Source organism: Dendrobates tinctorius, unplaced genomic scaffold (genome assembly GCF_039654945.1).
Source record: "Dendrobates tinctorius isolate UK_male_01 unplaced genomic scaffold, ASM3965494v1 ptg000126l, whole genome shotgun sequence".
NCBI classification, from domain to species: Eukaryota; Metazoa; Chordata; class Amphibia; order Anura; family Dendrobatidae; genus Dendrobates; species Dendrobates tinctorius.
In genome coordinates, this window is record NW_027361794.1 from 22,241,219 (window position 1) to 22,254,731 (window position 13,513).

Consider the following 13,513-nt stretch of genomic DNA (forward strand, 5'->3'; position numbering starts at 1 on the left):
TAACATCTGAGTGGCTGCCGGAAGCCTTGGACATTCACCTAACATCAGGTTCAATGGCAGTTGAGAGAGCACATAGAGTACGCCCGCAGAGGTAAAGACAATGCCAGACCCAGACCGGTGATATTCAAGGTCCTTGACTTTCAAGACAAAATTTGTCTACTCACTGCTTACAGGAAGAAAGCGCACCTATCCTACGAAGGGCACAAAGTTCTGATGCTTCAGGACCATTCGGCCATGGTGATGACCAGACGCAGGGCCTTCAACCCGGTGTGTAAGTTGCTGGCTACAAAAACATCTGGTTCGGCCTACAGTATCCTGCGATACTGCGCTTTAACCTATCTGGGAAAATCTGGGCTTTTGATGACCCAGTGAAGGCTCTGGAGGTTGTCCTTGAAACTTCCCTGGTCAAAAGGAAAACAAATTTTTAATTATCTGCATCGAGAAAATTTTCATATTGTACTTTTGCAGGAGACTCAGTGGGTGAAGGGCAACCATCCGGTGTTTTCCAGCCAAAAATTTTATGGTATCTGCAGAAGCTTCTTTTACTAAAAAACAGAGGGGTGTCGCTATTATGATCAACAGGAATATTGGCCATGAGATGGTGGATGTGTAGAAGATCCTTCATGGAGGTTTGTCTGCGTTAAGCTGGTTATAGAGGGGACAACCTACAGTGTAATTAATATTTATGCGTGAAATTCGTCGGATCCGCTCTTTTAGGCTAATGTGCTATAACAGATTGCAGGTTGGGACACCTCCCATATGATTGTGGGTGGCGATTTTAATGAGGTGCATGACATCGAGATGGATAGATCTAATTCTCAATCTCATATACCTACGCAAGGGAGACTAATACAATCTTTTTTTGATCATCTGGGATTGTTGGATGTCTGGAGAGTGCAACACCCTGTTGAGAGATTACTCTCACTATTCACGTGTTCACAACTCCCATGCTAGAATTGATTACTGGTTGTTCACCTCACTCATGCCAAGAATCACACATACCAAATTTCTGGATGTGCACATCTCAGATCATGCACCAATAACGTTCAGCCTAAAACTAACCCAATCTATTTTCATAGGAAATGGAAGTTTCCATCATACTTATATCACTCAGATTATTTCAAAAAATTCATACAATTCTCATGGGATACGTACAAATCTGATAACCAAATACACTGTGAAACACCAATTCTTTTCTGGGATACCTCTAAAGCAGTGTTGAAAGGGCAAATAATTGCGTATATATGTCATAAATAAAACAGTTGCAGGAGCGGACTCTGGCAGCGCAGAGGGCTTTAACTTTAGCATATAAAAATCTTAAACTTAATAATTCACCCCTCACGAAAAAACAATATATCGAGGTAAAGGAATTAGCGGATGCACTAGCTCATGAATGGACAACTTATAGTATTGATCTCCAAAAGCAAAAATGTTTTAAATGGGGCAATAAACCTGGCAAATTACTTGTGTCTCTTACTAGACCATACAGAAAGGCCACAAGGATTCACAAAATTTGGACCAAAGGGGGCAGAGTGTTGACAGAGAATGAGGAGATTGTAGAGGAATTTAGATCATTTTTTGGCTCCCTGTACAAAGCAGAGAAAAGAGAGGCGAACGATATTCTAAACTTTATACAAACAGAAGTGGCACCTTTACTAACAGAGGAACATAGGGAAATCCTTAACGCTCCTATATCCCCTTCAGAAGTCATCCAAACTATTAGCTCCTTGAAGCTCTCCAATCTCCTGGCTCTGATGGGTATAGCAGTGACTTTTACAAAATATTGGAAGTATAGGGACACATCTTTGTGAAGTCTTTAATCAGTTTGTTCGATCGGGAACCCCCCCCCCAGAACGTTTCAATGAAGCAGATATAATGGTGCTCCCCAAACCGGGCAAAGATCCTTTACCAATGAAAGGATATAGACCAATCTCACTTTTAAACTCCAACTTTAAAATTTTCACTAAAATACTAGCAAATAGAGTCCAAAAAATAATCCCCAACCTGATATTGCCTCAACAAATTGGGTTTGTCCATGTAAATCCATAACATGCAACATATGGAAAGCTTTGGGAGCTAACTCTTAAGGAAATTCTCATGGCTGTTTGGAGTCTATTGTGGTCAGCCTGGATGCTGAAAACAGAGGCGTATCTAGGCTTCCTGGCACCCGGGGCAAGAATTTGGTTCGGCGCCCCCCCCCCCCCAAGTACATATGCGACTCGCACACTTAGCCATGTATCCAGGAGCTGCTCTCCCTAATGCTCTCAATGTTCAGTAAAAAACTGTAAGCAGGAAGAGAAGCTCGTTGTCAAGTATGAAAATCGCATATGAGTGAAGTGTCTATGTGATCACTACTGGAACCTGCAGAGCTGAATCCTGACATTGCAGGCTTCTGAATTCTCACAACGAATGCACTGCACACTTTTAGGATTCTCCCTTGCCGATGTACAGTCATGTCAGCACAAGTATGTGATTTATATACTTCTGGCCACATTCCGACTAGACGTGCCCGGCCTCGCTCTGTTCATTTTCATTGAGTGAGGCCACACATGTCTAGTCAGTATGTGACCGCATGTATGTAAATTACCAGCATGAGAGAATCCTAACAGCATACAGTGAGCACTGTGAGAATTCAGGAGTCTGCAGTCACATAGAATGACTGCAGACTCCGTACAAACCTGGAGAACCCCTTTAATGTTCCTAACAAATAAAAACATGAGAATAAGTCAGTAGCACAAATAACATTTACATCCAAGTACCTTATAGATGACGTCATCTCTGCAGTCGGTCTCCTTTTCTTCTTGTCCAGACCCCATGATGAGTTTTCTCATCCACAGCGGTCTCTGCAGACTTCCATCTTCTCTGGTCTTCTGCAGCAAATCTCCACACGATGCCCTTAAAGATAGAAGTGTCATTATAATGCTCCTGAATAAAAATGTCTGCAATATACTGTCGCCTCACACTATTCCCCTCCCTCCTCTATCATCCCTCTGTTCACCATACTGTCTCATCATATATTTACCCCCTCACTATACTGTCTGCTCACACATACCCCTGACTCCTTATACTGTGTCCACATACATTAACCCGTTCGCTCCCCATACTGCCTGCACCCAACCCCCATACTGTTTCCTCATACATACTCTGTGTCCTCAAATCTCCCCACACATATTAAATCCCCCATCCCCACTCCAAATCCCTCACACACATTAAATAACCCCCCATCCACACTCCAAATCCCTCACACACATTATGTACCCCCCACTCCAAATCCCCCACACATTAAATAACCCCCATCCTCACTCCCAAATCTCCCCCACACATTATGTACCCCCACTCCAAATCCCCCACATATTAACCCCATCCCTACTCATTAACCCCCAAACAATAACCCCCATCCCCACTCATTAACCCCCCCATCCATGCTCCCAAATCCCCCAACACATTATGTACCCCCCACACATTAACCCCCATCCCTACTCATTAACCCCCCAGACATTAATTCCATCCCCACTCAATCCTCCACAAATTAATTCCATCCCCACTCATTAACCCCCCACTCAATAACCCCCATCCCCACTCATTAACCCCCCACGCATTAACCCCATCCCCACTGATTAACCCCACTACACATTAACCCCATCGCCACACATTAACACCCCCCATCTTCGGTGGTTTCTTCAGCTCCACATTGGAGCACACTTACCACCAGCGCTGAGAGTTCACTGAGCACTCTGGGTGCCGGGGAGTGACGTCAGCAGCATGACAAGTCACGCTGCTGACGTCGCTCTGGCCCGGCGGTCAGAGCTGCAATTGTACTGGCGTCTATACAGACGCCAGTACAATTGTTCCCTGGGAGCCGGCACGCGAACCTTCTCTGTGCCATCTGTCAGCTTGACAGCTGACACACAGAGCCGCCGACTCTCAGGCCGTGGGGGCGGCAGAACGCAGCCGCCAGGGAGGACACTGTGGACCGCTGCATTGCAGCCCGGACTGCGCCCCCTGCCGGCTGCGCCCGGGGCAACTGCCCCGGCTGCCCCCCCTATATACGCCCCTGGCTGAAAAAACTGTTTGACATGGTTGCATGGGATTATCTCCTCAATATCCTGGAGTTTAGAAACTTTGATTCATGGTTCTGTGAGGCAATACAGTTGTTATATAAAAGCCCGGTGTCCAGGCTGGCCATAAATGGTATACTCTTTTCCACATTTGAAATCCAGAGAGGAATGCGACAGGGCTGCCTCTTATCACCCTTACTTTTTAATCTCGCTTTAGATCCTTTACTTAGAACTCTCCAAAATTCTTCAATATACAGGGGTATAGAGGTAGGTTCCACCTCACTCAAAACTGCGGCATTTGCCGACGATATATACCTATTCATCTCCAATCCCAATGCGGCAATACCAGTTATCATGGAGGCCCTAAATCATTTTGGTAAATGCTCATGCTTTAAAATAAATTATAATACATCAGATGCCCTGGCTCTGTTTGAGCAAGGGAAATTAAATAACTCGAAACTTCCTTTCCAATGGAGCACATCATCTATCAAATATTTGGGTGTCCATCTCCCGGCAGATTTGGCGTCCTTATACCATATTAATATTCGACCCCTAACTACGTCCACATTTAATCTAAACTCCTGGAAACACTACTTTGTCTTTTTCCAGATGATGTCATTTAAGATGATAGTATTTCCAAAACTACTGTATAGTTTCCAAACTACCTATTTTGTTGTTACGAGCGGATGTTAAAGCTCTTAATACTGCTTTTAGGAGTTTTATTTGGGGAGAAAAAAAGCGTACACGTATAAGTATAGGTCTAATCAAACTACAAGCCCCAAAGGAGGAGGGTGGCATCAATTTCCCAGACATTGGAAAGTACAATCTAGCAGCAAATCTCAGATACACCATTGATTGGTTAAGAGGTAACTCACATTTCTGAATGTACTTTTAGACCAACAATTAAGGCCTCATGTATCCTTACCAGTATTACTACATATGGCCAACAATGACCTTATTGCAGACATACAATAAGAAACCACCCCGCCTTATGGCAAACTATACAGACGTGGAGGAAATGCAGGAGACTATGTCATTTGAGAAGTGATGTCTCTCCCTTTGTGCCCTTACTGCGCACAAAGGGAGGTAAACCACCCTTATCTTACATTGAGCTGGCTGGGCAGGGTTGCATCTTGGCAGCTGACCTACTGTATTAGATGATAGATTCTCCACGCTTGTATTTGACATAGCAGCACAACGTTTCCCAACATTTATAAACAAGCCCTTCCTTTCAGGGCTGTGGAGTCGGAGCTCATTTTGGTGGAGTCGGAGTTGGAGTCGGTATAAAATGGACCGACTCCGACTCCTAAAATATATAATAAATTGGGTACAGTAGTTCAATGCAGAATATGCTGAATATTTTTTCATAGGAATTTGGGAAAGTTATGAAATGTTCTATAAATTACTGTTCTATTCCTGATCTAAGGCTACATTCACACACAGCGTTTTTCCTGCGTTTTTTGAGGATACGTTTTTCAGTTGCAAAAGCAGATCAGCTTTTTAAAAAACCGCATCACCTGAAAGGTATTTGAGCTCATATCTAATGTTTTCAATAGCAAAAGCAGATTAGAAATCTGCTCTATCTATCCATTTATCCATATCTGTCTATCCATATCTTATCTGTACCAAAAAGAATGAAAGCCGGGTAGCACACAGACTAACACATGAGGTTCTGCAGCAGCTGAGGTGTGCAGTATGAAATTCTGCTGAACTGTATGAGGTTCTGCCCCCCCTGGTTTGATCCTGGCTATGCCCATAGTGTGAATGTAGCCTGAGGATCTAGGCTTTATTTTAGCCGAGATAAGTCAGTGTGTGTGTGTGTGTGTGTGTGTGTGTGTGTGTGTGTATATATATATATATATATATATATATATATATATATATATATTATGTATAGTACAGACCAAAAGTTTGGACACATCTCAATCAAAGCGTTTTCTTTATTTTCATGACTATGAAAATTGTAGATTCACTCTGAAGGCATCAAAACTATGAATTAACACATGTGGAATTATATAATTAACAAAAAAGTGTGAAACAACTGAAAATATTGTGTCTTATATTCTAGGTTCTTCAAAGTAGCCACCTTTTGCTTTGATTTCTGCTTTGCACACTCTTGGCATTCTCTTGATGAGCTTCAAGAGGTAGTCACCAGAAATGGTTTTCACTTCACAGGTGTGCCCGGTCAGGTTTAATAAGTGGGATTTCTTGCCTTATAAATGGGGTTGGGACCATCAGTTGTGTTGTGCAGAAGTCTCGTGGATACACAGCTGATAGTCCTACTGAATAGACTGTTAGAATTTGTATTATGGCAAGAAAAAAGCAGCTGAGTAAAGAAAAATGAGTGGCCACCATTACTTTAAGAAATGAAGGTCAGTCAGTCCGAAAAATTGGGAAAACTTTGAAAGTGTCCCCAAGTGCAGTGGCAAAAAACATCAAAGTGCAAAAAATGTCAGTCTATCCACACCGAACTGCAGAATCTAAGAGGGATACTGCTTTTTTTGACACCACAATGGGCAATATTTTAGACAGCTCTCAACACAAAATCCCAAAACATCTTTAGGCCATGTTGATAATATGTGCCTCAGCTACCAGAGAGAGTATTTTGCAGCACTGGCTAAATCCATTGCCACCACCCAAATCTCTCATATACTCCAAAATAATGTATATTTTTTGAATGGACTGGTTAGGCTGGTTTCACATTAACATTTTTGCACGCAGCGCATCGAGCGCTATCGGTCGCATGCACCATGTGCCCCCATGTTTAACATGGCAGGAGCATGGTCTAGCGCTTGTACGCATTCAGCAGCATTTTCATGTGCATGCGCTTTTTCCAGGTGTGTGCCTAGATGCCCTAGACCCTACATGTTGCATTTTTTGTTCCGCCCAACCGCATTAAAAAAACACATACGGTCAAGTGCGCACGGAATGCTCTAAAATAACACATTACAGTCTATGGGGTTGTAGGCATGCGCTTGGTCATGCGCACTCCAGCGCTTTTGAGCGCATGCGATTTTTGAGTAAACAATGTCTAGACACTGGTTTAAACTGCCTCCTACACAAAGCAACATTGTTTGGGGGGGTAGTGTAGATAAAAGGTGTTTGCACTGGCAGACCACTATCTACAGACAGCCTGGAAAACAGAACAGCAGCCATAATTTCTGAGAAGCAACAACTTCAAGAATGTGAGTATTCTGAACTTAATGTCTGCCTGTCCTTTTTATAAAATTTTTTATGTACAAATGTTTTTGTTGTTGTATTGCAGCATGTCTTCTTCAGAGGAGTACACACCGTCCCGGGATGAGCTGGCCCAAGCAGAGCGTGAAGTGAGTACCTCCCTGCCCTACAGTTTTTTGGGTAAGTATTCGCAGCTACATGTACACGTGTGGCAAATTAATTTTTCTTCTTTTTCAGACCTCATCGGCCACGCCAAGTGAGTACGAACAGTAGGAGCAGCCAGTCCAAGTGTGGGCGGTGACACGGCCTGTAAGTATCGAATGATTGTGAAAGTCCCTTTTTTATTTATTTATTTATTTTTTTTAACCCTGACTTTTTTTGTCCTGTTTTTATCTTCAATCTTGCTTCTTTTCTGTATCTTTTTCATTTTAAAATCTTTACAAGATTCTAATGTTTTTCTTTTTTCTCTAGGATCCCCAATGGGACCAAGAAATCGCCCCGGAACAACGAAGCCCTCATCAACTTGGTCCAGGAGCGAGTCCCGTTGTGGGACAGCCATGATCCGCCGCACGCGAACACGTTGGTGACCAGGCAGCTCTGGAATGAGGTGGCCGCAGCGCTGATGGATGGCTGGGACAAGGCCTGTCAAAGGGTCTGCAAGGATTTTCGTAAGTATTTCAATGCTCTGTGATGCGGCAGTGACTCTTGTCCATGATCACACAGGTGTGTGTCCTGCTAGATATATTCAAGCATGGTACACAATTGTTCTATCATGGTCAACAATGAGTGCATTGTATATTGTATTTTGTGATGCCGCAGTCACCTTGGCCATGATGACACAGGTGTGTGTCATGCTAGATATATTCTAGCATGGTACACAATTGTGTTATCTTGGCCAACAGTGCATTGTCTATTAAAAACACATGTGACATGCACACATATGAACAAGTCGGTAGGACACTGTTCACACCACCCACTGAGTCAAACACAGAGAGCACAGAATGACAATTATGCAGAAATATCCTGCAGTAAAACATAACAATAGTCAGCAAGTGCTGATAAAAAGATAACAAATACAGGGTAATTAGTTGATACTTACACCACGTGCCCATACTAGGAAGCGCCTGTCTTCATCCTGTTCATTTAGACACTGTTCACATGTTCAGGTTTTAAATACATTAGATAGGGACTGCATCAATAGGGGTTACCTTGATGCGGTGGAGCAGCTTGGTATACATTTTTTTGCAAAAAAAGTATCGACTAAATACCCTGTATTTGATATAATCTTTTTATCAGCACTTGCTGACTACTGTTATATGTTTTACTGCAGGATATTTCTGCACAATTGTCATTCTGTGCTCTCAGCGCATTGTCTATTGTAACATAGTAACATAGTAATACAGTTTTGAAGGCTGAAGGAAGACCTTATGTCCATCTAGTTGAGCCTATTTTTAGTGCAGCTGTTCTGCATTGTTGATCCTGGGGAGGGCAAAAAACCCACAGAGTAGAAGACAATTTTCTCCATAGGTAAAAAAATTCCTTCTCCCTAAGCTGGGTCAACCATCTACCTATAATATTATGTTATTCGTAACCTTCTATACTGTTACTCACAAGAAAAGCATCCATTCCTTTCTTAAATTCATTCAGTGAGTTGGCCATCACCACTTCCTCAGGAAGAGAATTCCAGAGCCTCACTGCTCTTACCGTGAAGAACCCTCTTCTATGCTGGTGCAGAAATTGACTTTCCTCCAAACAAAGAGACTGCCCCCTTGTTCTTGTCACAGTCCTTGGTACAAACAGTTCATTGGAGAGATCTCTGTATTGCCCTCTGATATACTTGTACATATATATTAAGTCTCCCCTAAGTCTTCTCTTTTCTAGAGTAAATAGACCTAATTTTGATAACCTTTCTGGGTATTGTAGTGAACCAACTCCATTTATCATTTTAGTAGCCCACTTTTGAACCCTTTCAAGTTCAGTAATGTCTTTCTTGAGCACCGGCGTCCAAAATTGCACACACTGCTCCAAGTGTGGTCTGACAAGTGATTTGTACAGAGGGAGAATTATGTTTTCATCTCGTGTCCCCAGACCTCTTCTAATGCATCCCATGACCCTATTTGCTTTGGTGGCAGCTGCCTGACACTGGGCACCCCAATTTAGCTTCTTATTGACTAAGATGCCTAAGTCTTTATCCATGTCTGATTTCCCCAGCAGTTTCCCGTTTAGTAAGTAATTGTAGCATCTGTTTCTCCTTCCCATGTGCATAACCTTACACTTATCTGTGTTAAACCTCATTTGCCATTTTTCAGCCCAATTCTCCAATTTACTCAAATCTGTCTGTAGTTGCAAACTGTCCTCCTTTGTGTTAACTACCTTACATAGTTTTGTATCATCTGCAAATACTGATATTTTACTGTGTAAGCCATCCACTAGATCATTAATAAATATATTAAATAGTAGGGGGCCCACTACAGAACCCTGTGGTCCCCCACTAGTAACCCTGGCCCAATCTGAGTATGTACCATTAATAACCACTCTGTTTTCTATCACTAAGCCAGCTACCTTCCCATCTACACACATTTTCCCCTAGCCCAAGCTTTCTCATCTTACTTACCAATCTTTTATGTGGGACAGTGTCAAATGCTTTAGAGAAGTCGAGATAAATGACATCCAATGATTCTCCTTGGTCCATTTGAGAGCTTACACCCTCATAGAAGCTGATCAGGTTAGTTTGACAGGAGCGATCCTTCATAAATCCATGTTGATATGGAGTTAAACATTTATTAACATTGAGATATTCCATAATGGTATCCCTTAGAAACCCTTCAAAAATTTTACCCACAACAGATGTTAAGCTTACCGGCCTATAGTTTCCAGGTTCCCTTTTACACCCCTTTTTGAATATTGGTACCACATTTGCTTGCTGCCAATCAAAAGGAACAGACCCTGTTTCTATAGAGTCTTTAAATATAAGGAATAGAGGCCTGTCTATCACATTACTTAACTCCCTTAAGGCTACGTGCACACGCTGCGGAATGGGGTGCGGATTTGGCCGCGCGGATTTTATAAAATCCGCAGGTAAATCTGCAGGTCAAAAGACCTGCAGTTTTACCTGCGGATTGCTCTGCAGTTTTGCCCTGCGGTTTTTCATCTCCACAATGGAGGAGATGGCAAACCGCTGCGGATCCCGCAGAAAGAATTGACATGTCAATTCTTTCTGCGGTTTCAAAACCGCAGAAAAACCGCGCAGAAAAATCCGCACCGTCTGCACTGCGATTTTTTTTTTAGTCCCATAGGGAATAATGGTACTGTACACCGCAGCAAAAACTGCTGCGGACCCGCAGCGGCCAAATCTGCTGTGGAACCGCAGCAGTATCCGCAGCGTGTGCACACACCCTAATGCCCGAGGGTGAATGCCATCAGGGCCTGGTGATTTGTCAATTTTAATCTTACTAAGGCGGTTCTGCACTTCTTCCTGGGTTAGGCAGGTAATACTTAATGGGGAGTTTACATTATCACTCTGCATTTCCCCTGGCAAATCCTTTTCCTGTGTGAACACAGTTGAGAAAAAAGTATTTAAAACATTTGCTTTTCCCTCATCGCTCTCTATGATTTCACCCTCATTGTTCTTTAAAGGGCCGACACCATCAATTTTAATCATTTTACTGTTTATATAATTAAAGAATAGTTTGGGGTTTGTTTTACTTTCCTTAGCAATGAGTCTCTCAGTTTCCACTTTTGCTAAATGTATTTGTTTTTTTACACATTTTATTTTTTTCTCTATAACTTTTTAATGCTTCTTCATTGCCTTCTTGTTTTAGCTTCTTAAATGCCTTGTTCTTGTTATTTATTGCCCTTTTTACATCCTTACTTAGCCACATTGGTGTTCTTCTGTTCCTAGCCCTTTTATTTCTGCTAGCTCGCAGTGGGTGTGTAAAACTGATTTAAATATTTCTCATTTATTTTCTGTGCTCCTATTTTTGAGGACATTGTCCCAATCAATTCTGCGAAGGTCCTCTCCAAGCTGATCAAACTTTGCTTTCCTGAAATTCAGCGTTTTTGTAACCCCCTTCCAGGGCACCTTACTGACGGACAAGTGGAATTGTATTATATTGTGGTCACTGTTCCCTAGGTGCCCATCGACTCGTACTTCTGTTTTCCTATCTGGCCTGTTGCTTAAAATTAAGCCCAGAAGGGCTGTCCCTCTAGTTGGGCCCTGCACAAGTTGTGACAGATAATTATCCTTGGTCACTGACAGAAATTGGTTTCCTTTCTGAGATACGCAGATTTCAGTTTCCCAGTCTATGTCGGGGTAGTTGAAGTCCCCCATAATAATCACCTCATTGGGATTTGCTGCTTTGTCTATTTGTTTCAATAATACATTTTCAGTGGTTTCTGTTATATTTGGTGGCTTATAACAAACCCCTATGAGGATTTTATTACTTTTCCCTCCTTGTATCTCCACCCATAGACTCCACCTCTTCATTTCCCTCTTGTATATCTTCTCTTATTGTGGGCTTTAAGGTGAACTTTATATATAGACAGACTCCACCCCCTTTCCTTTTTTACGATCCCTCCTAAACAAATCATATCCTTGCAAGTTAGCCGCCCAGTCATAGCTGTCCTCTAACCATGTCTCAGTTATTCCTACTATGTTGTATTTTTCCTCATACATTACCAACTCCAGATCTATAATTGTATTGTGGTGTGATGCCGCAGTCACCTTGACTATGATGACACAGGTGTGTGTCATGCTAGATATATTCTAGCATGGTACACAATTGTGTTATCATGGTCAACAATGAGTGCATTGTATATTGTATTGTTTTGTGATGCTGCAGTCACCTTGGCCGTGATGACACAGGTGTGTGTCATGCTAGATATATTCTAGCATCATACACATTTGTGTTATCATGGCCAACAGTGCATTGTCTATTGCATTGTTGTGTGATGCCGCAGTGACTCTTGGCTGTGCTCACACAGGTGTGTGTGATTATAGAGACTTGGCCATCAGTGCATTGTATAATTCTTTTCTTTCTTTTTCCCCACAGTGAACAAAGTCAGAACTCGTTGGCACTCGATGAAGAACCGCTTCACAACAGGGATGTTCGTGATGAGGGCCAGGTTTGCAGTAGTTCAGCGGCAAGGACCAGAACAAAATATCAATATCATCGGGAGTTGGCGTTCCTAAGACCGGTCCTTGCCACCAGAGCGTAAGTATTTTGGTGTATTGTATTGTTTTTTTAATCAGTGCTTTTGTATTCCAAAGCAGTTGGCACTTATAAATGCATCATAATAATGTTTTTCTTTGCTTTTCACAGCACCTGGAGCTGCACCCTGCAACCTGTCCCTGGTGCGGTCCTTCATCAAGCTGCCTCGTACCCGTCCCAGCCATCCGACAGCCAGAAAGCATCTTGCAGGTCAGCAACACAGACAACTGGAGACCAGGAAGCTGGTCTTTCAGGTCTTCCCCGTCCCAGGTCTCTGGTTTTGCGGGCACTTCCCGCCAGCGGCAGAGGGCCTCGGACAGGAATGTCATGCCAGAGTTCCTTCACTTGAGCTTGGCCTTTCAGAATGGACTCAAGGCGCTGGCAGACAGAGTAGAAAGCTGTTTTGCCCTCATGGAACGCGGTTTTAACTACATGGACCACCGCTTCCGCTCTGTCGACAGTCGCCTTGACCGTCTAGAAGCCGACCTCAACAGACCAGCGCACCATTTTTTCAGCAAAATTGAACGGGCCATGGCAGAACACCTTAGTCCAGATCTCCAGCTGAATGTGATGCAGGCCTGCAAGAATGCTTTCTTGCAGGCTATGCAGCAGAGTCAGTATGGGCAGCAGTCAGTGGTGGCATTTCCACCTGTGCCACCACTGACTCGCTTCACGTCACTACCGACTTCTGCTGCATACCACTGCACGGCCACCTGCATTCCATGACTCTTACCCTCCCTCCACCATCATCTCCCACTGTGTCTCAACCTGCTTCCAGTTCCATCCCTGAGCTCCCTTCCCCACTACTTTTGTCGCCCCTTCCCCTAGAACCCCTTCCCCCTTTTAAGCCATTCCTTAGCTCTCCACATCCCAAAATTGCCTCCATCTTCCCCAAAACATCAGTCCAAATAAATTATTTTTTTTAAATAAATGTGAATTTATGGTTTACCATAATAATATTTGATTAATGTGTCTTTCGCCAGCTACACACACTGCGCCGTACACATACTGCGCCATACACTTTGTGTTTTTGTCACCACATAGCTCCATTACCTGATACATGTTTCT

At 43.0% G+C, this 13,513-nt stretch overlaps 1 protein-coding gene and 1 long non-coding RNA gene across 9 annotated transcripts in view; both read left to right on the forward strand.

The window, feature by feature from the left end:
• LOC141047087 (uncharacterized) overlaps positions 1 to 13,513 on the forward strand; it is a 503,667-nt gene that overhangs the window by 110,531 nt on the left and 379,623 nt on the right. The gene's annotated exons all lie outside the window — the stretch shown is intronic.
• Positions 828 to 13,435, forward strand: LOC141047086 (uncharacterized). Its single transcript, XR_012219749.1, has 5 exons — positions 828 to 7,384; positions 7,473 to 7,544; positions 7,707 to 7,903; positions 12,287 to 12,448; positions 12,557 to 13,435. It is a non-coding gene; the product is annotated as an uncharacterized lncRNA (long non-coding RNA).